Source organism: Urocitellus parryii, chromosome 3 (assembly GCF_045843805.1).
Source record: "Urocitellus parryii isolate mUroPar1 chromosome 3, mUroPar1.hap1, whole genome shotgun sequence".
Classification (NCBI taxonomy): Eukaryota; Metazoa; Chordata; class Mammalia; order Rodentia; family Sciuridae; genus Urocitellus; species Urocitellus parryii.
In genome coordinates, this window is record NC_135533.1 from 134165374 (window position 1) to 134177147 (window position 11774).

An 11774-nucleotide genomic window follows, 5' to 3' on the forward strand; every position below is an offset into this window, starting at 1 on the left:
CTGGGGTCAGACTGAGCTATCACAGCACATGGGCAGGTTGGAGGGGAAGGTCCCTGGCTGGAGAGCACCCCTCCCGGCCACCCACCCCCTCTCTTCAGCTCAGGCCAGTGAGAGCTGCATCTGGCCCATCAGAGGGGCCCTGACCCTAGCCATCCAAGGGACATTTACCTGGGACCTTTACCTGGCAGGTCCTGGGAGGGGAACGGGCAGAATGAGCATGGCCAATGGCCATCCTGCCTCAAGAGTAAAGTCCCTCTACAAGAACATGAATAACCAAAAGCCGGTTCCTGTTGACCCTGAGCGCCTGGATCCAGCTGTACTTGAAGGAGGAATGAATGAGACTTTCAGATACGAGATACGCGGAGCTCCTGGCTCCCGCCCTGGGGTGGAGCCTGCGGTGCCCCGGCTTTCCCTGGGCCTCCCTCCCTCTCCAGCTCCGACACTGCCCGGAACCCCAGCATGGACCCCTGGCGCAGGCCCGAGGGAGGTCAGGACAGCCTCCCCCGCCCTCCCCCTGCCCGCTGGGCTCCTGGGCGATACATCCTAATGTATATTTAACAGTGGTTCAAAATCGAATTAATTTAGCTGGCTAATAAACTGTAACATCCGTTTCTAAATCGGGCACATTTTCCCGAGCCTGTGGGTCTAATTTGTTGCTGTTGTGATCCTTCAGCGCTGATGGGATCGCGGAAAGGTTTCCAGTGAAATCATCCAGATTTGATTAGGCTCCAGCACGTTGATATCCTTCTTTCCCCGAGTCCTCGGGGAGCCCCGCCGAGTCCCGCTGTCTCCCACACGGGGAGGCCCCGCAGGCCGTCTCAGAGCCCGGCTCACCCCGGGCCCTCTTTAGAGACACCCTTTGTGGGGTGTGCATTTATGGAGCGCTGACTGTATGCACAGCCCTGATGTGAACATTCTCAATGGAGAAGAGAGGGGTTCCCATGTGACAGTCACTGCAGAGAGGTCACGTCCAGTTTTGCCTCCCAAGGGATCCCGGGCCCGGTGCAGAAAGGTGCCCATAGACAAACAGGCTCGACCTTGAACTTGCCCTGACTCCCCGGCGCTGGGTGCTGGGATGGGTCAGGCAAGAGAGGGCAGGAGGGGGACCCAGGCAGCATGCGGGAGGCTGGAGCAGGCAGGGGTCTCTGGGACCCTCTGCTCTCACCGCACCCCCACTCCACTTCTTCGGGGATGTGCCAGGCCTCCCCATGTGTTGAGAGTCACAGCAGCCCCAGCAACTTCCAGCTGACTGGCTCCTCTGTGGTGATGCTCATTGGGCTGTTTCCCCGCCCTTTCAGACCAAGGAGCTGCTCATTGGGGGACTTTTTGGCCCCGCCCACACAACCCAGCCAATCGGCCTCAAGAGCAGGAGGAGTGAGTGGGGGAGGTGGAGAGGCTTGTGGGAAGCCCCTGGTGGCATTTGGGCTCTGAGGGTTTTCCTGAGGAGCTGTGTGGTTTGGTGTGTGTGTTTTCTAAAAATAAAGTTCGTTTCTTTTGACAAGTGGCTCCTGAATTGTGCCCAGCCAGACTGCGGCACCCATGGTCACAGAGGGACGTCCAGTGACCTTCCAGGGACCCTCCTTCAGGGAAGGGTGGGCAGGGCCAGGCTGGCAGCAGAGTCCCGGGAGCTCCGCACAGTCGGTCCTCCAGCCAGCAGCCAGTCCGTCCGTGGGGACAGGGTCTCGGTGGCCCGGTGTGCTCCTCTGCCTCTGGTGTGCTGGCTGGTGGCCCCTGAGCTTGGCACCGCCCTTCGCTCCCGTCCGAGTGAGCACCGGAGCAGCAGCAGTGTCCATGCCACGCTGGACCTTTCAGATCCGCAGAGGACAGTGCCCCTCCCCCGCCCGCAGCCCCCACCGCCTGGCCACCCTGGGGCGCCGCCCCTCCACTCCCCGTCCCTCGTCCTGTGCCTCCCACCTCCTGTGTGGATCAGCAGTGTCCTCAGGCCCTGGCCCCCGACAGCAGGAGCCCACGATGGCCCTCCGATGTGCCCGCTGGCCCCTGCACGGGGCGTTGCTGCTCCTCGACAACTGACTGGCGTCTGAGGCCAGGAGGTGGCAGGTGTCAACTCTGGCTTCTGTAACTCGGTCCCTGCTGTCACACGTGAGGACACCAGTTGGAGGGAACTGGGCTTCCTGTGGGTGGGTCACTCTTGTCCCCTGGCCCCTCCCACGCCCTGGCCCGGGTGCCCCAGGGGCCCACTGGGTTAGGGGCCCGTCTGGTGCCCACAGGTGAGGAGGGTCCTGAGCCCCCCTCTGTTTCTCCGTGGCCTTGCCCTGGCCATGTCCAAGTGACGTCCTCAGGGCTGCAAGGACGCCATGCCCGTCCCTACTTCCCAGAGGGGCTGAGCACACGTCAAGGTTGCTGGGCCCAGGGTGGAGCCAGGACTGGAGCCGCGGGCCTTGGTCTCCCAAGCCCGGCTGCCTCCTGCTGCCCGGGCCTGCCCAGCTGGGTGGACAACGGCCCCTTCCCTCACGTTGCCCACATCCTTCCCGAGCCTGGCCTGTTCCCCTTAAACCAGGGACAGAAGCATGTCCCACAGGGGCCACCTGGCACCTCGTAGAGGGCAGAGCCAAAGGGCACAGAGGCCCAGGCAGGAACACTGCCCCTGTCCTGGTGGACGCTGAGTCTCGAGGAAGCCAGCCCCAGCCTGGTGTCCACCCCACTGTCCGCACACCTGCCTGCCTGCATTGGCCTGTTCGCTGCGTGGCCGAGCCGTGCCCTGGACTTCCACACACCAGTGTCTGCTGGCTGCAGGTCAGGCTGCACCGGGAAGCCTGGCCACAGGCTCGCTGTTCTCAGGGTGGGCGGTCAGCACCCAGGGGACTGAGGGGCCTTCCTGGGGCCTGTAAGCACTGGTGCCTGGAAGCCTAGGACGTCACCTCTGCTACCCAGGGACTGTCCCTTCCCTGCCCACACTGTCTCTGGGCCTTCCCTCCAGGCGCCAGGTCCTCACTGCCCGTTAAAAACAGAAAAGGGCCAGTGGTTTACTGGGCATCAAGCACTGCAGAGCCTGGGCAGCTTCCAGAGTAAGTCAGAAAGGGCTCCCGGAACCTCGAGGAGGAGCTCGCCTGTCTTCTGTAACATCCGCTGCCTGCATGTCCTTGCCACCTCCTAAGTGCCCAGAACAGATCCTGGCATGCAGTCAGTGCCCGGCCAAGGTTTGTTGAATGACTCACGGACAGTAGAGTACAAACATCTTCCCCCATGGCCGCTAATGGGCATCGCCCAGGCTCCTGTTGTTACTCTGCCTTTAGGGAGAGGGTCTGAGACCCCCAAGAGGTGCAGGAACCAGCCACACTGCCCAGCTGTGCAGGGCGGACCAGGAGCACAACGGGGGCCTCCGCCAAGGAGCAAGCACCCCCTCTGCTTGTCCTTCCCAGCCCACAGCAGGAGCCGCCGTCATGGTGGATGCCCGGTGTGTGGTGGCATCCAGGGACTAAGCAGGCAGGTCTGGGCGTCGGCCCAGCCGTCAGGCCACACAAGGAGACACCCGCTCCCCTCAGTGAGAGCCTCGCTCTACGGCCAGGGCAGCCAGAGGTGCCTGCAGCTGGACAGGTGCTTTGACCTTCACCAGGTGCAATGATGTCCACAGGCAAAATATTGGGACAGAGCTTCCAGGAATCCAGCAAAAGAAGAGGAGTTTGAGGGAAAACGCACCCGTTCCTGCCTCCCTGTGTGAGCTAGAGGGCTCTGCCCAGCTCTCCGAGGGAGGCCAGAGGGCCACGGGGACGCTGGGTGGGCTTCAGGCCCTCGGGGGTGGGGACCCTACCCCGGGAGTGAGACAGAGAAGTGCTTCTGGGTGCCGCTGGCTTTGGCTCCAGAGGGACAAACAGTGTTCTTCTGAGGACTCCAGGGCCACGTCTCACCCCGGCAGAGACCAGGTCTGCAACGTCATCTGTCCACCAGGGACTCCCAGGGGACGCGGGCAGAGCTGGCCCCAGGGGATCTCACCTGGCTTCGAGTCGCTGGCCCCAGGCATCCCCGAGCCTTAGCGAGCTGAGAAAGGTGTGGGCGTGAGCCGGCGGCACTGGGAGCCCTAGGGTGGCCAGGCCTCTTGGTCAGTGGCGGACAGGGTGTTCAATTTTCCACTGTCAACCCACGGAAGGGGGCCCGAGTGCTGTCCAGAACGCAGCAGCCCTGGCCAGCTGCCCTGGGCTCTCAGTGTGGCTCCTATAGGTGGAAAGAGCAAACCGCGGGGCAGAGGCTGCACTCCTCCCTGCGGGGCTGTCTTGGCTCTGCTGCCGTCTCTCTTGGGAAGGTGACTGTTTCTAACAAGAAATGAAACTCCCAGAGCCCAAACTTGGGGCGCAGGGAGAGCAGGTGGGAAGTTTTGTGGTCATTTATTGCAGTAGCCACTGGAAACGCGCATCGCCCAGTGTCCCCGCCCACAGGACCCAGTTGGCACTTTCCAGTGCAACAAAGAAGGACAAAGGGAATAGTGGCTTCACATTGGACGGGGCTCAGCGGCACATACCACTGAGAACATGGCGGAGATAGGCCGTGACAGTGACCAGAGATCTACCCAGGAGCTGGGTGTGGCTCCGTGGATGGCAATGACTCCTGGGGCAGGGCTCAGTGGGTGTGGCTAAGAGGGGGTGGCTAAGAGGGGCGTGGCTTGGTGGTAGGAAGTAGTTTGGAGGGGCGTGGCTCAGTGGGTGTGGCTTAATAGTGGGCAGTGCTTCATAGGGGTGTGGCTCTGTGGGTATAGCTCAGTGAGGTGTGGCTCACTGGGGGCGTGGCCCTGATGGGCGTGGCTTGGTGGTAGGAAGTGGCTGGGAGAGGCGTGGGTCAGTGGGCGTGGCTTAGTAGGGGGAGAGCCTCAGAGGGGCGTGGCTTGGTGGAGGTGTCTCCATGGGGCATGGCTCTGGGGGTATGGCTCAGAGGGGTGGGGCCCAGTGGTGGAGCATCTACCCATTTCGCAGGAGCCCCAAATCTCCACCCCCAGAGCCTCAAAATACATAAACAGGAATTCAGGCATGGAGAGTGGATCTAGTACACTAATGAGCATTCATTAAGCACCTACAGTATGCCTGGCCCAGAAATGGGTGCCAGGCTCACATGGCACGGACCCCAGCCTTGGAGAACTCAAGGGCACTGTGTGGTCCTGAGCTCGGTTACCTCATGTGAAAACCAGGGATAAGAGTTCTGACCTCATAGCGGTGAAGTGACTGATCTGTTGAGGGCCACATGCTCAGCTGGGACCAGTTGTGTTAGTGGGGGGGGGGGGAGCAGGCAGAGAGGCGGGAGGGACACGAGGCCCCAGCGGAGGAGCAGAGCAGGTGACGGGGTGTGACGGAGTGGGGGTGCAGGTGGGGCCTGGCAGGGCTGCCCCTGGGGAGTTGGAGCCCCCGAGGAGCCTGCGGAGCTCTCTCAGCCACTCAGCCTCCCGGTGCCCTGCCCCAGCCTGCTGTCCTGAGCGTCCCTGGGAGGAGCGAGGAAGAGCTCAGGATCCGAGCCACTCCCTGACCACGGGGGACTTGGACACGGCACAGTCCTGGGGCAGAAGCCGTGTCAGGGTGCTGGCCAGCCAAGCTCCTTGCGAGACCCTGGAGGACCCCTGTCTCTTCAGTTCCTGGGGCTGCAGGGACACTGTCACTCCTTGGCTTGCAACTACCTTCCTGGCTACCTTCCCACCATGTGTCACCTCGTCATCCCATAAGGACACCAGTCACTGGACGTGGGGCCTGCACTACTTCAGCATGACCTCATCTTAATTCCATCTGCAAAGACGCAACTTCCAGATGAGATCAGTCCCTGGCTCTGGGTGGACCTGAGCCGGGGGCCTCCTCAGACCCTGCGCCTCCCAAGGGCTGAGGCAGCCCAAATGCCCGCTGCAGGGCGGGAAGGCCAGGCTCACTGTGGCTGACCCCAGGGCCAGCGCCCAGGGACGCACGCTGCTGGCTGCCGAGCATGGTTCGGACGAGGTGGACGAGGGGCCTGGGCCATCTCCTCTCAGCTCTGCTCTGAAATGGTGACGACTTTGTCACGTGATTCCCCAGGGTTTCCACTTGTGCACCGTGGGCATCCTGTCCTGGGGGACCTTCCTTGGACATTGGTGCCTGCACACAGCAGAAGGACACAATGTGGCCAATATCATTCTTTCTGCGAACTTTACTTGAAGGTTTTGTGGTGTGTTTGGGTTTTGTCTTGAACCTTTCCTCTCTCAACTCCACTGCTGGAGTCAAGTTCTGGTGGTTAGTGGCCCCAGGGTCACCGCTGTGGTGACAGACATTGTGAACACAGAAGCTTTCCCCAGAAGGTGGGAATTGGTGCTAAGGGACTCCCTCCACCTCTGAGCATGGACGAGGGTACTCGGTGGCCAGCTGCCATCTTAAACAGCAGAGGAAAGGGGACCCGGGATGGGCCAGTGTTCGCTCACTTCGTCGGGGGAAAGTGAAGTCCAGGGGGAGGACAGACATTCAAGTTCCTCTGCGTTTCCCGCTTCCCAAGCCCCGGCCAGCCCCCGCCAGGAGGCCCGGGCCGCCATGGCCACCAGCCCCACGCCTGCGCGCTGCGTGTCTGCCAAGGGCCGAGACGGCGGTAGCTCAATTTTATTGATCTTGTCAACAGCAGTCGTTCAAGTCAGCCATTTAAATTCTCGGGAGGGAGCCGGAGCCGTGACTGCCTCTGCGCCAAACTCCTCCCGCTCATCATTGGCCACCAAGCCCGGGAACAGCCGCTGCTCTGAGGCAGACGTGGCGGGAAGAGGGGCCGGAGGGCTGAGGGTCTGTTGGCCACCTGGAAGAAGAAAGACCATAAGGGACAGTTCCTGTCCAGGTGCAAGTGCAGGAAGGGTCACCGGGGTCACCAGGAGGGCACGAGCACCCAGTGGTGTCAATTCATTTTGTCCCTCATCCCAGCCAAATCCCCTCCGTCCCCCCAGCCCCCCTTTAGCACCTGTGGTTTGAGGTGGAGAAGAAGACATCCCCAGGCCCCCCCTCCAGAGTGACTTTAATGAAAGCTGAGCTCTCAGCCCAGCCCCAGTGACGGCCACACAGGGTGTGCAGGAGGCTCCGCGAGGCGGCTGGGTGGGCTGTGGCCAGAGCACGTGTGTGTGATGCCCTCTCTGGTGTCCTGGTTGCTGACACACAGTGTCCGGTCTGCCAGGGTCACAGTGACATCAGCTCTAAATCCCTGCCACCTGGAACCCAGCCAGACCCAGGGACGCGCTGCCTGTTCCCAGTGGCCGGTGGCTCCCTGCCCCAGTAGTGGGGTCCTGGCTTCCCGCTGGGCAGGGGGCATCCCGGCTGGCCTTGTCCCCTCTGTAGCCCTCCACTCTGCACGGTCCAGAATGACCTGCAGGGCTGGGGCCTCTTGGTGGTGTCTTCTAACAAGGGACAGTCCCTGTGCAGCAGGCTCTCTGCGCTCCTACCTCTTTGCGACTGTCCCCAAGGACCCTCTCCTGCTCCCTGGTGGGGAAGCCCCCATGGACGGTGATTGGCACTTTTCAGGACCCGCCCCTGTGTTCCTGGGGCCCCTGGGGGGTACCACAAGTCAGTGCTGGACTCCGACTCTTTCAAAGTCAATTCAGCTCCGGCCTCGTCCCAGGCCAGCGGCCCCTGCGGGGCAGGGCGCCAGGCCAGCACCTCAGTGCCCCACAGGAGCTGGTGAGGAAAATAGACCCTCAGCCCCCACCTCCTGCGACAGACCCTCGAGGGTGTCCCTGCCACATGCATCTCCACAGCTCGCCCCCCAGGGACATTGTCTCAAACATGAGGTCCCCTGGGGCAAGAGATGATGGCCGCCCAGCCTCGGGCCTGGTGTGTGGTCTACACTGCCGGCTGCAGTCCCAGCCTCCGTGCTCCTCCTTCCTTCGGAACAGAGCCTGGATTTACTCAGGACAGAAGCATTCCCAGTACAAGCCCCACCTTTCCCAACTTCCTCTACAGAGGAACAGGGGCACCCCCTGACACAGGCTGGCCAGTAAGATAGAAGTGGACGTCACTGCGGAGGACTTCTGTGAAAGCTCTTCAAAAGTGAGGAGGGGGAGAGCAGAAGTTCGTGCAGGCCTCTTGCCCTGTGCTCCTTCCCCTCTTCATGCCGGCAACATAGATGCAATGCTAGAGGTGCAGCAGCCGTCTTGTGACCATAGATGACTATGAGATTCGAATGGGCAGATAAACCCTGAGTTTCGATGTCACAGGGCAGCTGCAGTCCCAGACCAGGACAGGCAGTCTCCAGAGAGCGTGTTAGGAAACAGAGGCCTCTCGTTGGGTAAGCCATTGCTATTTAGGTTTTCTGACATATGCAGCTAAATGCAATCCCTAGTTGTAATAAGTACACAAGCTGCCGTGGGTGCGCCTCTGAGTGGCCTGCCAGTCATCTCACGTCCAGGAGGCCCTGCTCTAAGGAGCCTTTCACGGAAGGCCAGGGGCCAAGGAGCTGGAAGAAGGGCTTGCCGGGTCCAGCTGGGCCCAGAGCCTTGTCTCCATCTACCTCCCTGAGAAAGGTCACTTCAGGAAGACCGTGGGTCACATTAGGCCAGTGGAGAGAAGGATCACAGAGCCCAGGAGGCCCCCAGGGATGTTTCTGCCGCCAGCGTCATCACAGTGGCCACCCAGGGTCCTTAGAATACTATCTCTGTGCGCAAGGGACGGGGACTCCAGAGACACACGGGGCCTCGCCTGAACTTCCGAGGATCTGGCTGTGCAGGGGGGCGCAGCCCCAGGGGTTGCTGCTTGGAGGGGTGTGACTCATGCCGGGGACAGGGGTGCCGCTGGCTGCAGACCTGCCTCTCCCCGGAGCTGCCCCAGGCTCCTGCCCGGCTCAAGCCTGCTCTGAGAGGAGACTGAGGCCCAGAAAGGCAGAGTGACTTGCCCAATGTCACACAGCCTGTTGGGGTAGCTTGTGGGCTCGGCTCTGAACTGTGGGCACCTGACCTGAGCCTGCAGACGGGGTCCCCAAGACCCCTGAAGTTGCCAAGGAAGGGAGGCCACAGCTCGGGACTCACTAGTTCCCGTCCAGGTGTCTCAAAGTGGTGACACTTTTCAGAAGAGCAGCTAGCCCCCGGGGGAAGCCATCAGGGCCTGGGAGGGTCGGAGCGCTCCGGGAATCCAGGAGGCTCCAAGAGGAGGAGGCTGGTGAGGCCAAGGAGGCGCGGAGGGGAGGCCAGGCTGAGCCGTGGTGGTGGGGCCACGCGGGGTCTGCTCCATCAGCAGGAACCCACGGTCCGCTGCGTCTTTGGCCCGTGCTGGCCTGAGCTGGCACTGCGAGCCACTCCTTCCTCCGCAGTCTGCGTGGCTAGTTCACAGAACGGGGACCTGAGGCTCTCATCGGCCTCTCGGCGCCCACTCTACAGGCAGCTCCAGGGCCGGCCCAGCACAGACGCTCGGGGGCTCTGAGCTCTGGCCTGCAGCCGCCCAGTCTCATGGTGCATTCTGTCCCCTCTCCCTCCTCAGCCCCTGCAGTGGACATCTGTGCCCACCTCCTGTGTCCCCTTGAATGCCTTCCTCCCTTGTTCCTCACCCTGTACCTGGTGTGATTGGTTCCACCACAGTGATTGGTTCAGGGATGGTCATGTGACCCGGATTGGGCCAATGAGCATCTTCCCTGGGACTTTGGCTGAAAGTACCTGGGACAGCTGCCAGCTGCTGGGACACAGTTGGGTGGCCTGAGAGAGGCTAGCCTGGTGGAGTGGCCCAAGAACTAGGAAAGATCTCAGCGTGCCTGAAGCCCTCTGGACCTCGAGGGTTCGTGAAACGCCGTGTCCTGTCTCCTGGGGAAAGGTCACTGTCCTGCCCTGGCCTCACTGAGGAACCAGCCTCGGCCGCTGCTCGCCTGCCTTTGCCCTCCCCTCCACAAGGCCACTTGGTCACCAGAGGTCTGGGCTCAAATTGCAGCTCCTCCTTTGCTGGCTGTGTGACCTTGGGCAGGTCACCCTCTCTGGGCCTCTGTCACCTGGTTTGTAAATGAGGAATGCAGGTGACGCCTTTTCCTTAGGGTGAAAACAGAAAACAGAACGTGCCCAGGGGCTGCTCCCGTCCTGCACCTGCTGTTATTAAGAGGGAGGCCACGGGATTCCTGCACCCGCTGAGGCGGAGCCGCAGCCTCGCTTGGAGGCAGAAGCAGCCCGGCCTGTTGTGAAGTGACCATTCCCTGCGTCCAGCTCGTCTGGAGGACTCGGGGACAACGTCCCTTATGAAACAGAAGAAGCACCAGGAGGAAAGGGGGCTTCAGCATAGAGGGGAGGGGCGTGGGCTTGGCTGAGTCCTGGGGGGGGTCCAGGCCTGGCCTCCAGGAGGGCGGGAGTGGTTGCTGCCTGGGATGGTATGCAGTGGGGCCACATTCTTGCTGTTCATTCAGGACTCGCCAAGCCCAGGCCAGCCAGGGACAACCCAGCAGCAGTTCCCGCCTCCAGGGAGCTGGGCCTCCACAGCTGAGGCCCCTCCTGGCTCGCAGCTCCAGCCGGGAGCAGCTGTGGGCCTGTGGGCAGCAGGCGGGCGGGTCCCCGGGCAGCCCAGAGGCCCAGCCCTTCCCCCATGATGGGCTTCCCATGAGTGCTGGGCTCCCTCTGCCCAGGTATGGAAGAGGAGACCGAGGCTCCTGACCAGGAGGGGACTCACCCCGTCCCACAGCCGGGAAGTACCCGTGTGACCAGTGTGCCCAGCTCCCCATCCCGCGGGGGTCCTGCTCCTCGTTGGCGGGAAGGTCATGGGCTGGAGTGGGACAGGGAGAAGGCGATGTGGGAAGCGGGGCAGGGGTGGCCAGGATCAGGGCTGGGACAGCGAGGAGACCAGATGCAGGCAGGGTGGGGGGACAGGGTGGGGGGACAAGAGGGGAGCAGGAGAGAGGGAGAGACACGGGGGCAGAGCCTGGTCCCCTCCTGGGTCCTCAGTGTCCCCGAGGTACGCGGGCGCCTGCAGGGCTGGACACTCCCCCAGTGCCCGCAGTCCTTCACACAGATGCCCGTTTGACTGAGCGCCCACTGCTCCCGGGGCCTTGCCAACTGTGGGGCCCGGCAGAGGACGGGGTGGATGAAAACCGACTCATGGGGTCTGTGCTCCCGGGGCTGGCGTCCCAACACTGCAGGTGACAGAGGAAAGGAGGGACGGGCCTGGGCTCCCGCGGCCAGGGCTCTGCAGGATCAGGGCAGTGAGGCCCCGCCAGCCCAGGCAGGGCAGGTACAGGGCCTCCTCCTGCCCTGTGGGACCCCAGCTGGCCCCTGGACGTCCCCAGCCACCAGTGCACCTGGACTCACTGAGTCCCTGAGGACGCTGGGAGGCAGGTTCTGTTTTCCTATTTTTCCAGTGGGGAATTGGAAGCCCAGAGAGGTCAAGCAAAATGTCTAGGTCACACAGCGCATGGGACCCTCAACCTTGCTCGTTACTATCCTGGATGCTGGACACGCGGTTTTGCCTTTTAGGTCTCCATCTTCTCTATCAAATGGGTCGTCAGGAGGATTAAGTGACTGACATCTGTGAAGGTGACGTCCTCAAACACCTCTGCTGGTGCTGGTTGCTGGGCGGGCGTCTGGCTGGTCAGCCCTGCTGGGTGGCAGATGAGCTGGGGCGCCTGGGGACCCCAGGACGCCTGGCAGAGGGGGCAGCGCGACACAGCCCGTTCTGTGCCTGGCAGAGGCAGGATGCGGCCCACGCAGAGGGAGGGCAGCTGGCACCGTTGCCACGGCAACAGCCCGCAGCGGCCGGCTCGCTGTCTGCCCGCCTCCCGGCTGGGCGTCCACAGGGGCCGGGCCTCAGTGCCCCCCACAGCCTCCTGACTGACAGCGGGGGCGGTGTCTGGTTCAGAGCACACACGGGCCTCGTGGGGATCAGGTT